This window comes from Danio rerio, chromosome 12 (genome assembly GCF_052040795.2).
Source record: "Danio rerio strain M-AB ecotype USA chromosome 12, GRCz13ab, whole genome shotgun sequence".
NCBI classification, from domain to species: Eukaryota; Metazoa; Chordata; class Actinopteri; order Cypriniformes; family Danionidae; genus Danio; species Danio rerio.
The window spans coordinates 45,160,001-45,185,000 of NC_141032.1; the positions used below are offsets into that span (position 1 = coordinate 45,160,001).

Sequence of the window (25,000 nt, forward strand, 5' to 3'; positions counted from 1 at the left end):
CATCAAGACAACAGCGCTCGCCGCGTGTTTTCTTACTCACAATGTGGACAATTAAGGGGAAGGCTGAGTCTCTGCATAACTGATTTCGCAGGTTATTATGCGACCGCCCGCTGGCATAGATCAGGCCTTCAGTCAGATAACAGGCCCGACTGATAGCTACGGTGTCAATATGCCAAAGAACAGCATTTGAATGTGATCCGTTGTGCCTATTTGCCTGGACTGGGCGATCTGTAGCCAGATAACCTGAGCGTCTACTTGCGGAGGACACTGCATCGGTGTCTCCTACAATTAGCACAATGAACAAACTGGACAATAGTCTTTATAAGGGCTCGCAGAATGAAATCGCCTGTTCTAGCCTTAAATAGCTTCTTTTATCCGCTGGAGAAATTGCTTCAGAGAAAATCTAAATTCTATCAGAGGTAATAAAACATCCCCCCAATCAGATTAGAGATCGATTTTTGGTCGCCTGCCATTCGGGGCAAACGTCCGCTGTTGCTGCCACGCCGTATACGCCTGCGTCTGTTTCTTTGTGAGTATATCAATCTTGTGTAACCAAATAAAACAACAAAAAAATGACCACAGTTACATTATGAATGTATGAAGGAGCATTTATCATCCTCTTCAGAGCAGCCATTGAAAGTCCTGCAAATGCAGATCCGATGCGTTTTGGGAATTCGCTAATGTCCGATGTTTTCTTCTTCGATTATGATGTGGAACGATGCAAGCTTTATGGAGTTATACATAATTATTCTGCGCTCATAAAAAACATGAAGTCCGCTGAAGCAATTACGCAGGCAGCTGCCGATCTGAAAAATCGGCGTCGCCGTACAGTCCGCGTGCTATTCCTGGGATTAAATAAACGCAAGGACAGAACCTTCCACCCGTGTTCTGTTGTGTCTTCATCAAAGAGTGGCCCCTGGTCGGCCCCTGCTCGGCCCTCACCTCACTCAATCACACAGAAAGCCTCTTTATTACGGCCGGCCTAATGGCCATCCTCTGCCATAGTTTTTAATGTGAGCATTAAATATTTATAAAACCTGAGTCAATAATCCTTCATAACCTCAGTCTGGTGGAGACGGCCACTCATTCATTTACTGCGGCCGTGTGCTCTCAAATAAAGGCAAGGGTCAGGGGGTCATGCAATCAAAACTAGGCAAGGCAGGCAGCAAAGCATCTGTTGTCATTATTATTAGGGCAATTAGTTTTGCAGTCACAGCGATTTTGAGCATAGAAAAGTATGATGAAGATGACGTAAAGGTTTGCTTTTTAAACAAGAAATGTGTCTAACGTGAACTATATTCCAAAATATTCCATCCATTCATTTTCTTTTCGGCTTAGTCACTTTATTAATCTGGGATCGCCACCGAAGAATGAACCGCCAACTTATCCAGCATATGTTTTGTGCAGTGGATGCCCTTTTAGCTGCAATTCACCACTGGGAAACATCCATACACACTCATTCACACATACACTACAGACAATTTAGCTAAATCAATTCACCTGTATCACATGTCTTTGGACTTGTGGGGGAAACCGGAGCACCTGGAGGAAACCCACACCAACACAGGGAGAACATTCAAACCCCACATAGAAATGCCTACTGACCCAGCCGAAGCTTGAACCAGTGACCTTCTTGCTGTAAGGCCATTGTGCTACCCACTGCATCCCTGTGCCACCCCCAAGTATTTCGATATTCCAAAAAAAAATTGCCCATGATGTGCCACAAGTTCTATAAAAATGCATAAATGAGTAAATAAATAAACAATAAACATGATACCAGTCAATTTATTCAATTCATTAAAAGATTTGATCATTTAAAATATTAAAAAAACTAATAAATAAATAAAATAGAAAATAAAAAAAAAGATATAAGATTTAATGAAAGTTAAAGTTGAGCTCAAATGTGATTCGCTTCAGTTTTACAAGCTAACAGTCTTCTTTTATCAAAATATTAAATCAGCCACCTTTACAAATCAGGTATATTTAATTTATCAGTCCATTACGGTGGCTGAGAGAGCTTAACATGCTGCAATTTCAGAAAATGTGCAATTACAAAAAAACTTTAGCAAATTAAGAAAGATCTTCATCCAGTTGACAGCACACGTGTTGCAAATCCTCACAACGCAAACACATTAATACGCTCTGTATTTTCCAGCAAAGCAAACAAATTAATCAAACGTGCCACATTATCTCACAACTTACGAAAATGTGCTGCATTTTCTCATAACACTTGCAAAAAACAAAAAACAGTGGACCCACAAACATAATAGGTGTCGCTGTGCTGTGAATGTTGCTCAGTGAAGATGTAGGTGATCTTTAAAAGGTGGGTTTTTTGTTTGTTAATTTTAACATCCTGATTCCCTTGTCTTTTGTATTTATTAGCCTAAATAATCATAATCTATATAGCTGGGTCAGTCAAATTTTAGTGTCCCCTTAAAACATTTCCTTTGTGTTCCGTGCTGTTTGAAAGTGTTGTAAGAAAACTCAGCAAGTGTTCATTAATTGTTTGCATTGCGAGAAAATGCAGGGTTTTATTAATTAGTTTGTGTTGTGGGAAAATGCAGTGCATTTTTTAAAAATGCTGAGAATTTGCAACATATGTGCTGTCAAATGGAGTAGGATCTTTTCTTAATTTGCTGGTGTTTTTTGTAATTGCATGTGTTTTCTTAAATTGCAGCACGTTAAGCTCTCTCCAATACAGTATAAATGCTATGAAAACTGATCTGATTACATAAAATAAATAGAAAAACATTTCAGAAAACAGTGTGTCTATATAAATACATAGTGTGTGTGTGTGTGTGTAAAAAATATTTAAGGTTTTAACTTTAAAGGGCCATGAAACCCCCTCGTTTCAGCAGGGTGTTTTCACACCTCTACTTTGGAAAAAGTCAGAAAAGTGGGCGTGTCCAGATCTGTTTAGGGGGGAGTGTCGGAGGAAGAAAAGTGGGAGGGTGTAGGAGTGTCTATTTGGGCACGCGTGAGTTTCAGTCAAAATACACACAGGAGAAAGTGATGGTGTTTAACCTACATGGACATCTGTAGTCGAATTATTTGCCAAATTATTAAATGGTGGACTTTAACTGCAGTTTGGCTCTTTCATTCAGGGAATTCATTCATGCCCCTCGCGACAAACGAGATATTTGATTCGAGGAACTGCTCTAAGCGTGTATTTTTCATGCAATGTTTGATACCGCACGGCGAATGAGAGAAAAAAACCTCAGCATTTTCCGGAAACTTAGATGCACTCGGCAGGTAGTGTCAGAAAGCCGCGTGTGTTATTCCGGTCACAAAATGCGGTTAAAAACCCTACACGAAGTTAAAGTTTGGTTGTGGTCCTAACATATTTGCACTCGGTGCAATAGTTAACTTAGTTCGATACGAACAAACTGAATAAACAAAGAGCACTGGTCGCTCACTTACCAAATCTGTAGAGACAGGACAATCCACAGCAACTAGAGCCGCATCTTTATGAAGAGAAGACTACAAGCGAATCCGATCTCAACGTTTGTAGATGAGAACAGCTCTCAGGTAAACAATAATCCTCCTTAGACATGTAAGTTATTGTTGTCAAGCGTCGCGTACACTGTTAATCCACACGTGATCCAGATGAACTCTCACAGAGAGAAAATGAAAACGAAACTTAACTGCAGCAAACTATAAAAGCAACACTTCACGCTTGTTTTGCCAACACAACGTGGCGTCTATGTCGTGTAAACACAGTAATGAATATTAATGAAGTTGCACAATAGAGCGCGCTGATTGGTTTGAACCAAGCCTTACTCATGCATTAATGCATCACACTGTAAGACATAATAAGACACACTCTGGCACAGGCGTCCAGTCTGCACGCTGGAATACACGCTATTATGTCATGACCGTGACGCAGCTTCAAAAATTCGTTTCAAACCGGAAGTACGAATTTGCTTGAAATAACGCAAAAACAACCAATTTACACTTTTTAGTGAAATATAGGTGTCCTAATAGTGTTTTTAGCAGTGTGGGACACATATACGACTGTCAACAGCTCAAAAAATGTGTTTTGGTGTTTTGTGACCCTTTAACAATATTTTCAAAACAATTCAAATATACGTTGGAATCTAAATATATAAAATAATATAAAAAAATAATCAAATAATATCAATTAATAAATAAATAAATATTTTTTTGGGGGAGGCACAATCGGGGCTCAGCAAGAAGGTTGCTGGTTCGAGCCTCGGCTGAGTCAGCTAGCATTTCTGTGTGGAGTTTGGTTGTTCTCTGTTTTCGTGTGGGTTTCCTCCAGATGCACCGGCTTCCACCACAGTCCAAACACATGCGCTATAGGTCAACTAAAGAAGCTAAACTTGTTGTAGTGTATGTGAGTGAGTGTGGGCAAGAGTGTGTGGGTGTTTGCCAGTGTTGGTTTGCGACTGGAAGGGCATCTGCTGCATAAAACATGTGCTGGATAAGTTGGCGGTTCATTCCGCTGTGGCGACCCCAGATTAATAAATGGACTGAGCTGAAAAAAATGAATGAATATTTTTTCTGTCTCTTTTGCCTCAAAGAGAAAAACAGCCTTGACTTTCTACCAAACATCTCATTTTCTTTTCCATGAGAAAAACTATGATAGACGTGCATTTCATAACAACTGATTTTCAACACAAAAGTCTGGAGATAAGTCTCTGAAAACTTGAACAACTTGAAGATGACAAGCCCTTGACCTCTTGTAATAGTTTGTCATGGACTGATTCCCTTTTAGCAAAACCCAGTCTGCTTGTAAATTCCTGTCCCCTCCGCTCTAAAGTCTTCTGAGAAACACCATGACTCAAAGCCAACTGCAGCAACACAACAGACCTTCATCTTGCTTCTTCTCCCTTTCTCTCAGACAGTGATTTTCCCGGCCTCACATTCCGGCTCCATGGCATAATCTCTGTTTTTGCAGGCCCAACTGTCGGTGCCCATGGAGATCTTCATGCCCATCGGAGGAAAGTCTCTCTCTCTCGGACACCAGACACCAGCTGTTCCTGTAGACACAACTCACTCCTAACATCACACGACAACTCGCACCGCTCCAGACAGAAATCACTCATATTGAAGAGCTAATGTGACGCTGTCGCAACAAGGCAGTCTATGAACTTCAGAGCTGACGCACTGTTCACTTGAAGAGACAGTTCATCTAAAAATGAACATTCTGTTAACATTTGAGCAAAGATTATTTTAGTAAACGGAAACAAAATCTAATGCGAAACTAAAACTAATGAAAAAGTAGTCTTATGCTGATGATACACGGGGCAACCTTTTGAGCAATGTTGCTTGGCTAACGTTTCTATTACGAATGGGCGACAATATTGTATTTGTCACCCATTACCCTAATTAGTTGCCCTGTCTGACCTGGTTGCAATTATATGGCATCATATCCCAAAGTTGTCCAGCAATATTGCTCAAAAAGTTGCCCTGTGTATCATCAGTGTAAGACTAAAACTATTGGTCAAAAAACATTTGCATTCATTCATTTTCCTTCAGCTTAGTCTCTATTTCAGAGGTCGCCACAGCGGAATGAACCGCCAACTATACCATCATATATATATATATATTTTTTACACTTTCAGCTGCAACCCAGTACTGGGAGACACCCATACACACTTATTCACACACAAACTCGTACACTGCAGCCAAATTATTTTCTCCAATTCACCTATAGCATATGTGTTTGGACTGTGGGAGAAACCGGAGCACTCGAAGGAAACCCATGCCAACACAGGGAGAACATGCAAACTCCACACAGAACCACTCTTGGCTCAAACCAGCAACCTTGTTGCTGTAAGGCAACAGTGCTAACCACTGAGTCACTGTGCAACCCCCACTAATGGAAATAAAATAAGAAATTCACAATAAATGAAAAACTAAAACTAACTACAACTGACTACAACTGACGCTGACACAACAAGGCAGTCACTCAATTTAGAGCTGACGCACTGTTCACTTAAAGGGAGAGTTCATCTAAAATTAAAGTATTGTTAACATTTGAGCCAAAGTTATTTCAGTAGAGGAAAAATAAAAGTAAATAAAAGTTGTTAACTGAAATAAAATAAGAAATTCTTGATGAATGAAAACACCAAAACTAACTGAATGGACTCTGGCACAACACAGCAGTCTTTGAATTGTCAAGCTGACACTGTTCACTTAAAGGGAGAGTTCATCTAAAAACGAGCATTCTGTTAACATTTGAGCCAAGGTTATTTTAGTAAACAGACACTAAAATTAATGCTGATGATAAACAGGGCAACTTTTTAAGCAGTATTGCTGGAAATTATGCAATAAAATGGGCAACCAGGTCAGCCATGGAGCAACTAATTATGGTTATGTGTGACATACAGTACTATTTGTACCCATTAGTTTGTTTTTTCATTATATTTTTAGGGGATATCACCTTTATTAAATATGACAGTGGAGTTTAGACAGGAATACAAGGGGAGCAGCTTCTCCAGAGGGGGGTCGGATTGGCAAAGGACCTAAAGCTGGAAATCAAACTCGGGTCACTGTGAGCAGCTCAGTGCTATATACCAGCGCACTTAACCACTAGTCTATTGATGCAGACCTGTTCTCTTGTTCTTAATAGAAAGGTAGTAGAGCATCATCGCTTTGCAAAATTGCCTGGTAAGATTGTTCAAAATGTTGCCCTGTGTATCATCAGCATAAGACTCAAACTACTGATCACAAAACATTTTTGTTAACTGAAATAAAGAAATTCACAATAATCAAAAACATTAAAACTAACTTAAACTGACGCTGGCACAACAAGGCACTGTACACTTAAAAGGAGAGTTCATCTAAAAATGAGCATTATGTTAACATTTGAGCCAAGGTTATTTTAGTAAACAGACACTAAAATTAATGCTGATGATACACACGGCAACTTTTTAAGCAATATTGTTGGACAACTTTGGGATAAATGGGCAACCAGGTCAGACATGAGGCAACTAACAATGGTAACGGCTGACAGATACAATACTGTTGCCCATTTGTTTTTTATTATTATTTTTTAGGGGTTTTCACCTTTATTATATTGGATAGTGGAGTTTAGACAGGAATACAAGGGGAGCAAAGAAAAGGGGAAAGATCGACAAAAGACCTTAAGCTGGGAATCGAACTCAGGTCACTGTGAGCACCCCAGTGCTATATGCCAGCGCATTTCACCACAAGGCTATTGGTGCTGACTTGAACCCCATTCTTAATAGAAAGGTAGCCAAGCATCATTGCTTTGCTAAACTGCCTGGCAAGATTGTTCAAGAAGTTGCCCTGTGTATCATCAGCATAAGACTAAAACTATTGGTCAAAAACATTTTCATGACTAAAGTAAAGTTAGAAATTCACAATAAATGAAAACACTAATACTAACTACAGTTGATGCTGACACAACAAGGCAGTCTATGAATTTTAGAGCTGATGCACTGTTCACTTAAAGGGAGAGTTCATCTAAAAATGAACATTCTGTTAACATTTGAGCCAAGATTATTTTAGCAAACAGACACCAAATCTAAGTCAACTTTTTGAGCAATATTGCTAAACAACTTTGGGATATGATGCCATAAACTGCCCTGTGTATCATTAGCATAAGATTAAAACTACTGGTCAAAAAACCTTTTCATTAAGCGACACAAAGAAATGCACAATAAATAAAAAACACTAAAACTAACTGAATGGACACTGGCACAACTAGGCCCTGTTCACTTAAAGGGAGAGTTCATTCAAAAATCAGCGTTGTTAACATTTACACCAAGGTTATTTTAGTAAGCAGACAGTAAAACTAATACTGATAATACATGGGGCACCTTTTTGAGCAACATTGTTGGGCAACTTTGGGAAGTGATGCTATAAATGGGCAACCAGGTCAGACATGGGGAAACTAATTAGGGTATTGAGTGACAGATACAATATCGTTGCCCATTCTTAATAAAAAAGTAGCCTAGCAACACCGCATTGCAAAATTGCCTGGCAAGATTGCTCAAAAAGTTGTTAATTTACTCAACATTTACTCACTATTAAGCTTCTTTCTTCTATTGAACACTAAAGGAGACTTCCATTGACTTGCATAGTAGGAAAAAGAAATGAAAGTCAATTGATACAGGTTTTATCAAAAGGTCTTCTTTTGTGTTTAACAGAAGAAAGAAACTCGAACAGATTTTGAAGTGAAGGGTGAGTAAATAATGACAGAATTTTCATTTTTGGGTGAATATGCCCTAAAGAAATAACAAAGGTTAATAAAAGCTAGGGCTGCTCGATTTTGGAAAAAATCATAATCACGATTATTTTGGTCATAATTATAATCACGATTATTCAAAACGATTATCAGATGAAGTCAAAATTATTAGCGCTCCTGAGAATTTTGTTTTTTTAAATAACTATTTCCCAAATTATGTTAAACAGAGCAAGGAATTTTAACAGTATTTCCTCTAATATTTTTTTTCTTCTAGAGGAAGGCTTATTTGTTTTATTTTAGCTAGAATAAAAGCAGCTTTAAATATTTTGAAACCCATTTTAAGGTCAATATTATTATTCCCCTTAAGCAAAATATATTGTTTGATTGTCTGCAGAAGAATCTACTGTTATACAATGACTTGCCTAATTACTCTAATTAAGCATTTGAATTGCAATTTAATCTGAATGCTTGTATTTTGAAAAACATCTAGTAAAATGTTATGTGCTGTCATCATAGCAAAGATTAAAAAAAAATCAGTAATTAGACATGAGATATCAAAACTATTGTGTTACATTCCATTAAACAGAAATTGGAGGAAAAGGGTTGCTAATATTCATGAGGGCTAATAATTCTGACTACAACTGTATATATACAGTTATTTTCCACCCTGCAAAGGAAAGAGAAATAAATACAATAGATAAAAATATGAAACAAACTGTGATTTAAGCATCTTCACCCTAAGAAAAACACTTTAGCTACAAAAATCCTTCAGTCAAGAGCAGCGAGGAATTTTCTCGTCGTTTGATTAAAGATAAAACAGGCGGCAGCATTTCGCACTGTCACTTTAATGGTTTCTCTTTCACGTGTCTTTTGATTCTCAACTCGTTTGTTTATTACGCAAATGAGGGTTAATATGAATAATCAATAATCACCGTGTTTTGACACCTATTTGACCATTAAAGCGCTCACGATAAGATTACTCTAGATGTCTGCGCTCCTCTGCTCGTCTCAGTGTGCGAATGAGACCGAATGCTGACCGCGTGCTTATGTGTGTGCGCGTGTTGCACACACACATAAGCACGCGGTCTTTCGCGCTTTTGGTATATGATGCAAAAATCGTTTATCTCGATTAATGGTTTTTCATAATCGTTAGAAGCCATAATCAAAATCAGATTTTCGATTAATTGCACAGCCCTAATAAAAGCTGTAAAAAAACAGCATCCCTTGAAATTTCATGATACCAAATACACTAAAAAGTTTAACCTTTGTACAAAATGTTCCTGAAATTGCTTAATATTGATGTTTGTGATAGAAAAAGCCCAAACAACATATATAAACAATACTGTAGGCCTTGCTGAATTTCTGAAAGTAATTGTGAAAGTTAGTCAGCTGTATCTGGTCTTGTTAACAGAGATCAGCACACCTTCAGACGCTGTCGTCCTTCACCACTGCTGATTGATCCTCAGTGCTCTATAGTGGAGCGGGTCTCGTGGATAATTGGATGGATGATATGATTCATTAGGTTAATCAATTGAGCAATCGTTCTGTAAATCACTGGGGCTCGCGATTCCTTGCGATCGATTCCTTGACAAACACAAGCTTTGAAAGATAAAAAAGAAATCAAAGACACCTTTTCACACCCCTCGCATGCGCCGTAATGAAAACATTTCTATAATCACAGCAGGCGTGTGAAAGGTTGAATTGTTACATCCCAAAGATCCACTCACTCAGAAATACATCTCAAGCTTGGATTTCATCAGCTTAGAAATAGTTTGCAAACATTTTTAATTTGTATTTTCAATGCTTAAAAGGATAGTTACCCCCCTTCCCCACCCCACCCCTCACCCCCCGAAAAAGTATCATTTACTCATTCTCCACTTGTTGAACCAACAGATTACCAACAGCCATTGACCTCCATTCATTAATTTTCCTTCAGGTTAGACCCTTATTTATCACACCGGAATGAACTGCCAACTATTCCAGCATATGTTTCATGCAGCGGATGCCCCTCCAGCCGCAATCCAGTACAGAGAAACCCCCTACACTATCATTCACACACACACCCACACACACACTCATACATTAATGACATTTTTTTGTAGATCCAATTCACTCATACTGCATGTGTTTGGACCAGCCTGATTTCATGAGAAAATGTATTTTACGTTTTGTCAGTTTAGTGGCTAATTCGTATGAACAAGTTCAGTCGTACAAAATTGTATGGTTTTAAAAAGAAGGCGTAGCACCCAACCCCACCCCTGAAGCCAACTGCCATTGGGTGGGAGGAAACCAGGGAACCCAGGGATAATCCACACGAACACGGGGAGAACATGCAAACTCTGCACAGAAACGTCGACTGGCCTGGTAAAAGGCCGGAAAAGAGGCGTTCTTGCTGTGAGGCAACAGTGCTAGCCCAGGGCTCGAAATTGCGAATATGCGCCCAAAATTTTATCTATGCGACCTTAAAATATATTTGGAAGCATTTCTGCGAGTGCTTAAAATTGTTGTGTGCGACCAGTTTTTGCTGCAAAATGTTCACCACATGCGCGGATTCGGGGGACATTCACGCAGAATGCATCTCTAAGCTCTTTGTCTGCACTTGGAACGCGAAACGCAGCGCTCGGGAATGGTTTAAAACAGTTGTCATGTCAACTTGCTGCAGTAAACAAATCCAAGTCAGTAATGCTTGCCCTGCCTTCGCGCTCTTCTTATTGGCCCACCACTGCTCTAGCACTGAACGCGAATGATTGGTTAATATCAGCTGTCAATCACTCAGCGCCTTCTGGCTTCAGATGACAGAGAGCTACTACCACGAAAAATTGTAAAGCGCTGAAGACGAGAATGAAGATAAGACTGACAGATTTAGTTTTAGAAATCTAGTTACAAATAATGACATCTTACTAGTGATCATGTGCTGAATGTTAATCCACCACCTACACTCTTCCAAGGGTAGAAGACTTCCATTGGCTTCAAGTCCACTATGAAAAGTCTGTGATGGAACTAATATCGCTACTAGTAAAAAGACCGGTGTTGCTATTAACATGACATCTGCATATAATAAGGTACAGTATGTGTCAAAAGCATCAGTGCAATATCAGACAGCACTTGTGAGAACAGCACAGTTATACCGTTAAAAGATTCATTCAAGCAGTGCATGCAGGACCGGTGAGCGCTCCGTGTATGCTTTGGTCACTCAGTTCTGTTATAAAAATGTATTTTCTTGTGACAACGGGATTTCGTTGAGACATATTTTCCTCACGCTTATATATATATATATATATATATATATATATATATATATATATATATAAATTTTGTTTTGCTTGTTAGTTTGATTAGTTTTGATTTCAAATGCTATAAATATGTTTGTATAAAACTTGTAGTAACGGTGCTCCTAATTGGTGGGTGCGACTAAATTTTGGCTGATGCGCCTAAACTTTTAAAGTTAGGAGCACCGGTGCTACCAAGCAAAATGGTTAATTTCGAGCCCTGTAGCCACTGGGCCACCCTTTCAGAAAAAAAAGGGGTTGCAGTAAGGGTGGAAGGTGGGAAAAGTTCAAGACTAAGATAATTTGAGTGCGAAGCTCTGGTTATTTATAATGCGTGCATAATCATCTGATTGGGCAGATTGTGGAGCTAATTTGGTGCCAGCCGTGTTAACCATAAGCTTGTGATCTACTCGAAATTAGTTTATGAATAAACTGCAAATAACACTTTTGCTTACATGCAATTTTAGTTTTTATATACAAAAGACAACATTTGAAATAGATCAGAAAAGTGTGTGTGTGTGTGTGTGTGTGTGTGTGTGTGTGTGTGTGTTGCCTACCTATCTAAGAAGGAACCATAGTGTCATTACGCACAAACTAACAAAGGAGCTGGAACCAAGTGTGGACATTTTAAGGTCCCCTGTTGGACATTAATCATGTTAGAACCCAGTGAAAAAGCCTGTGAAAAGGTGATTTTCTTTTTAATTTTTGATCAAGAGGGGACCAGTGTGTGTGTGTGTGTTTATGTGTGAGTGCGATTATTTGTTTTGTAATAATATATTTGTTATGATTAATCATAAAGCATTACAGGACCTTGATCTCTGCTCCAACAATTTTGTTGAAAAGTTTAACAAAGTAACTTTTATTGTTTGAGATTATATATTGTTTGGCTTGGTCGAGTAAATTAAGATGTAATGAGCTGTCAGTACATATTCTGTTAACTTACAGTGATATTTCTATGTACAATATGTTTCAATCTCAAAAAAATTCTCAATCCCAATCTTAAAAAAGTCACTTCTGTAAAACAGGACATATTCTAATGTAATAAATGCATGTAAAGCTGTATTACACATTCATTGTTATGACATCTGAAAACTTTTTGTCTCTGACCCATACACTAGAACAGCTGTGATTTACAACAGTCAGATTCACCTGTGGTGGACCCGCGTTCACATCTTTAGCATTCAGCGCAGACCATTTCCAGACACCGAATTCAGCCTGAATTTGGTGACATCTGATCTGTGCTTCTCTTTTTTCCACAGCACTGTGAGTAAGAAGCTTATCCACCTCTCTCTCCTTCTCTCTCTCTCACTGAATAAATATCTGAAACTCTCTCTCTCTCACCTAGCTGAAGGGACATTTAGAAAACTTAGCGGCTTAGACTCTGCCTCTCTCCTTCCCTCTCTCTCTGATTCATTGAGTCGAGTTCAGATAGTAAGTCATAGTGCAGATAACCACAGGGGCTTAAAGACCTGAAAAAGAGGGAATCCTGAGATGCTTAGCCGAATATAAATGCTAAAGTGACAATGAATCACAATGGAGAGATTAACCTTTAAAAGCGGATCTGGTCTCAGAGTGCAGTGTAGTGGCTTACTGTACTGAAAGCTGGCCAGATTCCCGCTGTACTTAGATAAGTGAACTGGGCTTTGCTACACTGCCTCTAGGCCATTGCCTGGGTTCAAACGGCCAAATGTTTGGGGTCAAACTGGGTCTTTCTGCTTATTTAAAGGGTGAGTTGACACTGAAATTTAAATGCTGTCATGTACTTGCCCTCATGCCATACAACGTTGTCTATGTGGACATAATCAGAATTACCATTCTTCTAGATAATATGCCTCCAACAAAAGCAAGAAGCAAAAGTTTCAGTAAATAGTGATGCCATTTTTGTTTTGTTTCTTAAACGAGCTCAAGAATCACAGATCACTTTTCTGACAAGTGGCAACCCTTAGTTTTGTTATACAAAACAGGACATTCATTCATTCATTAACTTGTAAATCTATCTACAGTATCAATCAATTCATCCATCTACAGTATCAATCAATCAATCAATAAATCCATCTACAGTATTCATCCATTAATTCATGCATCTATCTATCAATCAACGGCATCCATCCATCCATCCATCCATCAACAGTAATCATCACTCTATCCATCCATCCATGATTCTATCTAGTAATCTACAGAATCATCCATCCATTAATAGTATCGTCCATCCATCCATCCATCCATCCATCCATCCATCCATCCATCCATCCATCCATCCATCCCTATTCACAGTATCCAGCCATAGTATCATCTATTTATGTATCTACAAAACCCATCCATCCATCTATCCATCCATCTATCCATCCATGCATTCATCCATCCAACCATCTATGTATCTACAGTATTCATCCATCCATCCATAGTATCATCCATCCATATACAGTATCCATCCATTCATCAATGTACAGCTTTTATCCGTCCATCCATTCACCCATCTATTTACAGTATCCATCCATCCATCTATTCATTCATTCACCCATCCATTCATTCTTCTATAAAATTACAGCATCCATCCATCCATCTACAGTATCCATCTATCAATTCATGCATCTTTCTATCAATCTACAACATCCATCCATCCATCCATCCATCAATCCATCCATCTGCAATAACCATCCATTTTATCCATTTCTACATCCAGTCTCCCTCTATCCATCCATCCATGCATCTATTAATCTACAGCATTCATCTATCCACCCATCTATCTATATACAATATCCATATATCCATCTATCCATCTACAGAAGCCTTGCATCCACGTTGTCCATCTATTTAGAGTATCCATCAATCCATGTACAGTACCCATCCATCCATCCATCCATCCATCTATCCATCCATTCATCCATCCATCCATCCATCTATCCATCCATTCATCCATCTACAGCATCCATACATCCATCTATACATCCATCTACAGTATCCATCAATCCATAATGTCATCCATCCATCCATCCATCCATCCAGGGGTCACCAACCCTGTTCCCTGAGAGCTACCTTCCTGCACATTTCAGTTGCAACTCTGACCAAACACACCTGTTTGTAATTATCAAGTGCTGCTTTAGGTACTATTAATTGGTTCAGGTGTGTTTGATCAGGGTTGGGACCGAATTCTGCAGGAAGGTAGCTCTCCACGAACAGGGTTGGTGACCCCTGATCTACAGCATCCATACATCCATCCATACATCCATCTACAGTATCCATCAATCCATAATGTCATCCATCCATCCATCCATCCATCCATCCATCCATCCATCCATCCATTCATTCATTCACCCATCCATTCATTCTTCTATAAAACTACAGCATACATCCATCTATCCAACTACAGCAGGGGTTTTCAAAGTGTGAGGCGCGCCTCCCCTGGGGGGCGCCAGAGCATGTCAGGGGAGGCGCGGGAAAAATATAATATAATAAAAATATAATTATTAAGTTTAATTATTATATGTATTTTTATTATATTTAAACGTTTTAATTAAACAAAGCAAAAAAAAATACGTCAAAAATAAGAAAACCTCTTTTACCCAGAAGGCCATAGCTGTGAATTCCTTACGGAGGCTGCAGTCTAAACCAAAACAAACGGACGGCAGCTCCTCACGGAGACTGCCGTCAAACTGAAAGCAAAAGTAAAATTTGTCCGGGTCCGGTCCTCTCTCGGCTTCCTCTGCCCACGTTCCTCCTTTTATGATCCAGGGCTCCTTCCGTGGGATCTGAGGCAGGTGCGCACCGCAGGTGTATCCACTTACGCGGTGGCCTCAATCCGTTCCCATGGCTCTCGGCCACGCCCCCTCGCCACAAAAGCCTTTAAGTTCAGGGCTTAAACCCAAAAGACGACGATATGATGATCAGTATTTGAGTTTAGGAATTTACGTGGACAGGACCAGCTGATGAACCACGACCTTTATGTGTGGTTTGTCAAAATATTTTGGCTAATGACAGCATGAGACCTGCTAAACTTCGACTGTTTTGACTGGGATGGACAGTTCTTGGATCTGTTCTATTCATATTGAACCATCATCCTAGTTTTAAAAACGTTATATTAAAATACTTATTACTCTGTAAATAATTGCACTTTCATGTAAATGATGATAAAAGTGAGTTAACAGTCTGACATCTGTCTGTCTTTATATATACTGTATATATATATATATGTGTGTGTGTGTGTGTTTGTGTATGTGTGTGTGTGTGTGTGTGTGTGCGTGTGTGCGTGTGCGTGCGTGCGTGTTTGGGAGGAGGGGGGCGCCAATGGATAAGTTTTGTCAAAAGGGAGGCCCACTGTCTTAGACTTTGAAAAACCCTGAACTACAGTATCCATCTATCAATTCATGCATCTTTCTATCAATCTACAACATCCAACCATCCATCATTCCATCCATCTACAATAACCATCCATTTTATCTATTTCTCCATCCAGTCTCCCTCAATCCCTCCATCCATGCATCTATCAATCTACAGCATTCATCCATCCACCCATCTATCTACATACAATATCCATATATCCATCTATCCATCTACAGAAGCCATGGATCCACATTATCCATCTATTTACAGTATCCATCAATCCATGTACAGTACCCATCCATCCATCCATGCATCTACAGCATCCATACATCCATCCATACATCCATCTACAGTATCCATCAATCCATAATGTCATCCATCCATCCATCCATCCATCCATCCATCCATCCATCCATCCATCCACAGTATCCATTCATCCAACCATTCATCTATCTATCAATATACAGCATCCATCACCCATCTATTTATCTACAGTGTCCATCCATCCATCCATCAATCCATCCATACATCTGCATGCATTTTCATGTAATTGTAGCAACACAGTTTGACCAAATCAAACTTGAGAAAACTAAAAACACTAATTAACGTTTGAAAAATGAAACAGTTTGTCATCAACATTGTAAATCTTTGCCAACTCTTCATCTACAACAAGTAGATGTTTCTTCCCGACATACTAAGAAACAGGTTGATGCACTAAAAAGGGGCAAGAACATACAGTCCATGTTTGGCGTGACATTAGATTGCGCACGAGATGACAGCATTTGAATTTCTGGCTGAACTCTCTCTTTAATCACGGTGTTGTGTAGCACAGAGGCATGCTGAGCCAGACAGCCCGTGATCGCTCTGTTGATGTTACTAACATCATTGGACACACACACTCTCTCTTTTTTTATCTTTACACAGTTGTGATTCCTCTCAGCTGAAACAGGTGTGGATTGTTTGACTACAGTTTACGACTAATCTCTATCTTGCTGACTATGTGCAATCTCTGGTCCAGATCACCACCCAAGCACGGCGAGACTGCGGTGCGCTAACTGCTCACGTTTACGCTGCTTGACGCTCGTCTGGTCAGGATACCACCCTGCGGAGCTTCCCCCTGCGCTGCCACGCTGCCGTAAGAGGCTTGTGTTCAGCTGTCTGCCGAGACTGAAGACTGTGGGTGACTTTGTAGTCGAGGACAGATGGTGAATGAGCTCTTGTGTTGGAGCAATACAACTTGTTTGTGCTGAGTCTGTGAAAAACATGACATCAAGGCCTGTCTCTCTTTACCTAAGCTTGTAGTGATGAATAATGTGAAAGAATGCAGGGAGAAGTCGTCCCGAGGCCGGGTTTGGGTTTTCGTATTCTAGCAAGCAAACAGGAAAAGGTGTGTGTACAGATGCATCATCAGCTTTGTGTATTTGTGAATGCGCTGGAAGTCACTGTAACATTACATTAAAATTCATTGAAGAGTTCTGCAAGGCTCGGTATTTTTACCATTGTTTTTTATATTGTATATGCTACTCCTATAATAATATCATACATGCTTAAATTTTACAGTCTTGGTGATGATTTTAACTCTTTATATCCTGTAAGCCTGGCAAACCACTGATTAACAAAACCCAGTTGCAAACCACAAGCCATCAATCTATTTTGAATGGACACAATCCTGGATATGTGTACAGGTGGAAGCATCAGCTTTGTGTATTTGAAAATGCACTGGAATTGACTCTAATATTCTAAATATATAAGGCACCATGTTTATTTATTCCATGCACAAATGTGAGTATGGATCTATCCATCCATTTACAGTATTCATCCATCCATCCATCCATCCATCTATCTACATCATCCATCCATGTATCTATGGTATCCATCCGTCCATTCATCTACAGTATTTATCAATCAATCCATCCATCCATCATTCCATCCATCCATCCATCTACAGTGTTCAAAAATCCATCCAATTAATCTATCTATCTACACTATCCTTCCATCCATCTATCTACAGTATCCATCCTAACATGCATACATCCATCCATCCATCCAATCAACCATCCGTCCATCATTTCATTCATCCAAGTATCCATCTATCCATCCATCCCTCCACCAGTTATTATAGATCCATCATCAATCCATCTATCAACAGCATCCATCCATCATTCCATCCATCTATCTATAGTATTCAATCCATCCATCCATAGTATTCATCCATCCATCCAACCAACCAACCAACCATCCATCCATCCATCCATCCATCCATCCATCCATAGTATCCCTCCCTCCATCCATCCATCCAACCATCCATCCATAGTATCCAACCATCCATCATTCCATCCATCTATCTACAGCATTCATCCATTCATCCATCCATCCACTGTGTTTATACTGTAGATCCATCAATCAATCCATCTATCTAGTTTTATTTCATCCAACCAACCATTCTTCATTCTATCCATCTATCTACAGTATCCATCCATTCATCCATTCATCCATCAATCTATCTATTTATCCATCCATCCATCCATCCCATACATCCATCCATCGATCCTTCCATCCATCGTGTTTCCATCAATCAATCCATCTAACTACAGTTTTCATTAATTCATCCAACCAACCATTCATCTTTCCATCCATCTATCTACAGTATCCATCCATCCATCCATCCATCCATCCATCCATCTACAGTAAACATCCATCATTCTATCTATACATCTACAGTATTCCTAAATCCATCCATCATTCCATCTACAGTATTCATTGATCCATCCATTAATACTTCCATCCATCATTCCATCCATCTATCTATAGTATCCATCCATCCATCCATCCATCCATCCAATCCATCTATTTATCCATCCATCCATCCATCCATCAATCCATCTGTTTATCCATCCATCCATCCATCCATCCATCCATCGTGTTTCCATCAATCAATCCATCTAACTACAGTTTTCATTCATCCAACCAACCATTCATCATTCCATCTATCTATCTACAGTATCCATCAATGCATCCATCCATCCATCAATCTATCCATCAATCTATCCATCCATCTATCCATCCATCTATCCATCCATCCATCCATCCATCCATCCATCCACCCACCCATCCATCCATCCATCCATCCATCCATCCATCCATCCATCCATCCATCCAAACGATCAACTAGAAATCAAGTTATTATTTGTTGCTCTTTAAACTGGGACCAACAACAAGACTTTTGTCAGGGAGTGTACTTATATATAAAAATGATCCTGAAATATTGTCATGGTTTCTTAACAATGCTTTGCAAGCAGCAAACTAGCATCTTATATTTATAATGGTTTCTAAAGAATTATAATTATAACGGTATTAAAATGCTGAAAATTCAGCTTCGAAATTACATTTTACAATATAGCCATTCGTAAAACAATATTTTAGCAATATTACCATTACATAAAAAATAAGCCTTGGTGAGCATTAGAGAGGCCTTTCTGTAATATTAAATATTTATATATATAAGCCCTAATCTCTGACAGTCCCAGCAGGTTGACTTTCGTATAATTTGAGGGAAAAAAATGCAATCACTGTTCATATCGCCATATGAAGCGCACTGAACTCTGAATTGGCCCTGTCAGCGAGGCGAAGTTCATTAAACATGTAAACAAACTACAAAACATCACCAAGGACGGCAACTTCCCAAAGTCCCAACGAGGTCCTGATGATTTGACAGAATCAAGGACAGCCGCCCGACAGCAATGTCGAACATGTTTTGATTGGCACAAAGATATTTATGACACATGCCGTGAATTCAAAGGCATCATGGGAACAAAGGCAGCCGAACACCTTTGTGTTAATGTATCAACATCATACCTGTCATTGCCTATGATATGATTTAGCCATGAAAGCGGCGCAACTTGATTGACTTGCACGAGAACATTGTTTTTCTAGGGAAAACAAAATCAGGGTTAACCGACTATTATGAAGAAGCAGTATTTAGAAGTGTCACACCGTCGCAGGATAAATGAACAGTGATTATCTCATACGAGAAGGCAGAACTGTTTTCTTGCTGTTCTTTTATGATGATTTTTATTGATCCATCTGCTGTGACAGCCAGCGCAGGCATCTAGCAAGTCTCAGAAAAATGCATAGATTGCGCATTTTCTTGTTAAATATATTGTGCATTTTGTTAATATATCAAAGAAGCCGCACCGCGCAGGCTGTGAATTAGTTTTAATAAAACAAAATCTATAAATAGCTCCATTTAGTGACAAAGGTGCTTTTATGCTCGGCTGCCATTGTTGTCTAAAGAATTATTGCGTTTGTCATTATTCAAGTGACTATAAACGTTGCATTGAGTTCAAGGGTGGCCTGTCAGAACTGTACATCTGTCATTTATAAAACTGCTAAAAAAATATGCATATATATAATTGGCATTGACTCACACTCTTTGTCTTTCTATCAGACAGATTTCTGATTTTTCCAGATCCAGGAAAAAGAAAGTGAGAGAGAAAGAGCTGTTTTTTTTTCCTCATCTCCACAGGGAGCGAAGAGAAATACTGGAGATACAGTGTTTGGGTCAGTAGATCTGCCTGAAGTCACACTGAAGGAGAAATGACCTTCTGACCTTCAAACACACAAACACAACAGAAATTCAGTCAGGGTTTGCATTTCATCAACAATATATAGAAATATACTATAGATGTGTCAACATACAAAATTTGGGGGGCAACAGATAATAAATATTCTATTTTCTGACTACATACTGTATGCAACTGAAATATACATGTAGTTCAAGTATATGGCTCTTAAATATATGAATAATGGATTTAAATGTGTATTCAGTGAATCAATGCAAAAATAGAGAATCAAATAAATATTAAATATATATATATATATATATATATATATATATATATATATATATATATATATATATATATATATATATATATATATATATATATATATATATATTAGAATATAGAAGATTTTGAAAAGTTTATTAAAAATGTATTTTTTTAATTTATTTACTCAACTCAAGGCAACTTTATATATAGTCATTTCATGTTACATAAATAAATATTTTTAAATAATTTATTATATATTTTACTAAATATTTATTTTTTTAATTAATTATTTATTTAATTAATTAATTTATATATTAACTTGAAATACAGTTTACATATTTATTAATTTATCAATTTACACACTAAGTAATTTAAATAAATAAAGTATTATTATATTATATATTTTATAATTTTTTTATTGTCACGAAAAGTGTGTAAACAGATAAATAAATAAAGAGGTAAATAAATAATTAATTAAATAAATAAATAAATGAATAAATTTGTATACACAAAGTCATTTAAATGAATGAATAATAAATAAACAAACAAATAAAGAAATAAACAAACCAGTGAGCAATCAGCAACAACAATACTAAGACAAACTCCAGACAGCAAAGCAATATAAAAAGCTGCTTTTTCTCCTTTAGCAGAAAATAAAGGGGGGTATGAGTGAAATAAAGCATTAAAGCGGAATGGCATGGTGACCCATTACAGATCAGACCTGCAGTTTTCCAACTGGAGGGTCTGCCACCTCTCTGCCGCCCATCCTGTATTCCCCCTTTAATTGTGCCACTTGAGAAATTTACGTGCCTGTGAATATGGCATGAATCTCACGCTTATTGCAGTATCATTAGCAGGCACATTTAAGCAACATCTGTGTGCTATAGAGCTAATTGAAGTACCACAGCGTCAGCTGTAAATCCACGGGAAGATGGCAGATCGAGCTCGGCACTGCTGAGCTAGCCGCTAACAGTCAGCCTGTTCCTGCAATCTGCCACGTACCAGCCTGGCACACACACACACACACACACACACACAAGCTAAAAAGCGCGCACACACATGCATGCATGCTAAAATACACACGCAGACGCTCATGCAATGTCCAAAACATACAGCGACAGGGGTTAATGATCCTATTAGACACCTTGTTGCACAAATTTAGTTGCTGCCTCAATTTGTTATCTTTATGAACACAGATAGATAGAAACATGTATTTACTTTCATATCAATTCTTTATCTTTCTAGTATAGCATGTTTTTTTATGTTTATCTTATTAAATCTTTTTCAAGTGCTTCATTTATTTGATCAAAAAAGCACTTATAATCAAGTATTCATTACAAAAGTATTATTATGGACACTGAAAACTGCAGAAAATTAAGCTTTGCATCACAGGAATAACTTAAATTTCACATAGTATTCAATAGCAAAGAGTTGGTTTAAATTGAAATAATATTTCACAATATCACTTCTATATTTTTGTTTATTGGAATTTTGAGAGCTTCCAGATACTGTGCTCAGCATATATGACTTCACCCTCACAAATCTCTCTTTTAAATTTCTATAGACAGCTACAGTATACAATATTATTTTTTTGTGCAAATTCTCATCTGTTTTGCAACCGTTATTATCATATTTCTCTGCTATAAACGTACTTACTGTGGACTAATGTGACTTATCTTATGTAACTTTTCTTTCTCTGTCCAGACCCTCATGCTTAGTCTATGTTAGCCTACCATTTGTAAGATAGCACAGTGCTATCACTGATTGTACCCTTTATTTGTTTATTTATTTATGTATTTATATACTTATTTGTTTATTCATTTTCGTTCATTTATTTATTTATTTGTAGGTATTTTAAAAATGTTCTTACTCCTATTTTATAAAATTTTGCTGCTTTTTCTATTCTTTTTTAGTGTTTGATTAGGGTTTATATATATATATATATATATATATATATATATATATATATATATATATATATATATATATATATATATATATATTTATAGGGCGAGGCAGGGCAAAGTAGGTAGTGCTGTCGCCTTACAGCAAGAAGGTCTCTGGGTCGGTGGTTCAAACCTCGGCTCAGTTGGCGTTTCTGTGTGGAGTTTGCATGTTCTCCCTGCCTTCACGTGGGTTTCCTCCGGGTGCTCCGGTTTACCCCACAGTCCAAAGACATGCGGTACAGGTGAATTGGGTAGGCTAAATTGTTCGTGTATGAGTGTGTAAATGTGTGTAGGGATGTGTCCCAGGGATGGGTTGCAGCTGGAAGGGCATCCGCTGCGTAAAAACTTGCTGGAGAAGTTGGCGGTTCATTCCGCTGTGGCAACCCCGGATTAATAAAGGGACTAAGCCGACAAGAAAATGAATGAATGAATATATATATATATATATATATATATATATATATATATATATTAGGGGTGTCACAATTTCAATTTTTAATGGAAATTGATCTAAATTTATCCCCAATTTCGATTATCGAATCAAAAAATAGAATCGTCGATGCTGCCACGCCCCCATGTCACGTCAGCTTGGCTTGCCAAGCGGGAAAAAAACAGGCTTGTTGAAGTGCTTGATAAACTGCAGAAGCAGGAGACCCGTCGACAGAACTTAAACCCTCTCCTCTTTCAATGAAGTCGCCGGTGTGGAAGCATTTTGGATTTCCAGTGAGTTATGTTGACAACGTTCGTGTTTTCGACAAAACAAAACAGTTTTGCAAGCTCTGCTATGTACGTATTACGTACGGTTCATCCGATAGACAACACCGGCATCGCGATCCTCCGCCCGCCCCCGTTGCAAATCCGCTCGCGAAAAGTACACACTCAGGCCCTGTTTACACTGTCTTTGTTTTTAAATGGAATTTTAGAACAACAACGATTTGACATCCACAGTGGCGTGTAGCATTTTTGAGCAGCTCTCCTTCCTCTCTACCTCTGAAAATGCACATCACGTGACCACACAGACATACGCACACACAGCCATACGCTCGAGACAGCAGGTCCAGACAGTCAGAGGACTGCTTCAATCTTTCACTCACTTGTTGAGTGAAAAGATACTGTTGGCTGGTTCCTGTTGGTTGTGCCTCTTTTTTTACCGACGCCATTATAACGACACAGATCCCTGCCTATTCAAGAGTCCCGCAGAAAAAATGATTGACAGGTGGTAATTATGTGTGTATCTTGCCTTTATTAATTTACTGTATGATTTGTTTATGGGTAAAACAAAGACCATGCAGGTCTGGTAGTTTAAACGGTAGGCTACAAATAATTAATTGGTCATTAATTAATTATTCAAAATCGAAAATCGAATCGTGCCTTTAGAATCGAAAATGTAATCGAATCGAGGATTTGGAGGATCGTGATACCCTTAATATATATATATTCTAAAGTCAGAATTATTAGCCCACCTGTATTATTAGCGCCCCTGTTTATTTTTTTCCCAATTTCTGTTTAATGGAGGGAAGATTGTTTCACCACATTTCTAAGCATAATAGTTTTAAAAAACTTATTTCTAATAACATATTTATTTTGTCTTTGTCATGACATTTAACGGCTTTACTAGGTTAATTAGGTTAACTAGGCAAGTTAGGGTAATTAGGCAAGTAATTTTATAACGATGGTTTGTTCTGTAGACTAATAATTTTGACCTTAAATTGGTTTTTAAAAAATTAAAAACTGCTTTTATTCTAGCCAAAATAAAAAAATACTACAGACATACTGTGAAAATGCCCTTGCTCTGTTAAACATCATTTCGAAAACATTTAAAATGAAAAAATAAAATAAATAAATAAATCAAAGGTGGGCTAATAATTCTGACTTTGCTAATAATTCTGTATAAACGATGACATCTGTACTTGGCTAATAACTCTGACTTAATTTATATATATATATATATATATATATATATATATATATATATATATATATATATATATATATATATATATATATATAAACTAACTTTTATCAGTAGCATCTACATAATACCAACCATTATCATTAATCTTTATATTATATATTGTCATTTGACTGATCAAATTGATCAAGGAATGTTCCCTTAACTAGTCGATCAATAGGAAAATGCTCATTAAGTAAAGTCACACAGGTCACACACGCGCACAAAATATGCTCAATATCTCCCCCTTTTTCCCCTTTAACTCATTTATTACACTATATAAAGCCGAATCCTTTAACAACAAACAAATGCAGAAGCAAACAAACAATCAGAAGTGTGTATGTGTGTGTGTGGAAGAGGAAGAGTGTTTATACATCAAGATTTCTGGACTTCATTACGGAGCTGGCTTTGCTTTTGCCTGCTTGTTAAAGGTAAAATAAATACTCCACCTCCCATCAGCCAAACTACCACCGTCACCAATTAGTAAGAGCAGGGGTTTGTGC

At 38.0% G+C, this 25,000-nt stretch overlaps 1 protein-coding gene across 24 annotated transcripts in view; it reads right to left on the reverse strand.

Annotated features, from left to right (window-relative positions):
- Nucleotides 1-25,000, reverse strand: part of LOC147834572 (uncharacterized) — a 274,792-nt gene that overhangs the window by 134,619 nt on the left and 115,173 nt on the right. For 12 of the 24 annotated variants that reach the window (XR_015504601.1, XR_015504596.1, XR_015504604.1 and 9 more), the window contains one exon: nt 20,196-20,377. The exons of the other annotated variants lie outside the window; for them this stretch is intronic. The gene's annotated coding sequence lies outside the window, so the exon portion shown is untranslated. The remainder of the gene's footprint in view (nt 1-20,195; nt 20,378-25,000) is intronic. 24 annotated transcript variants of the gene reach the window in all.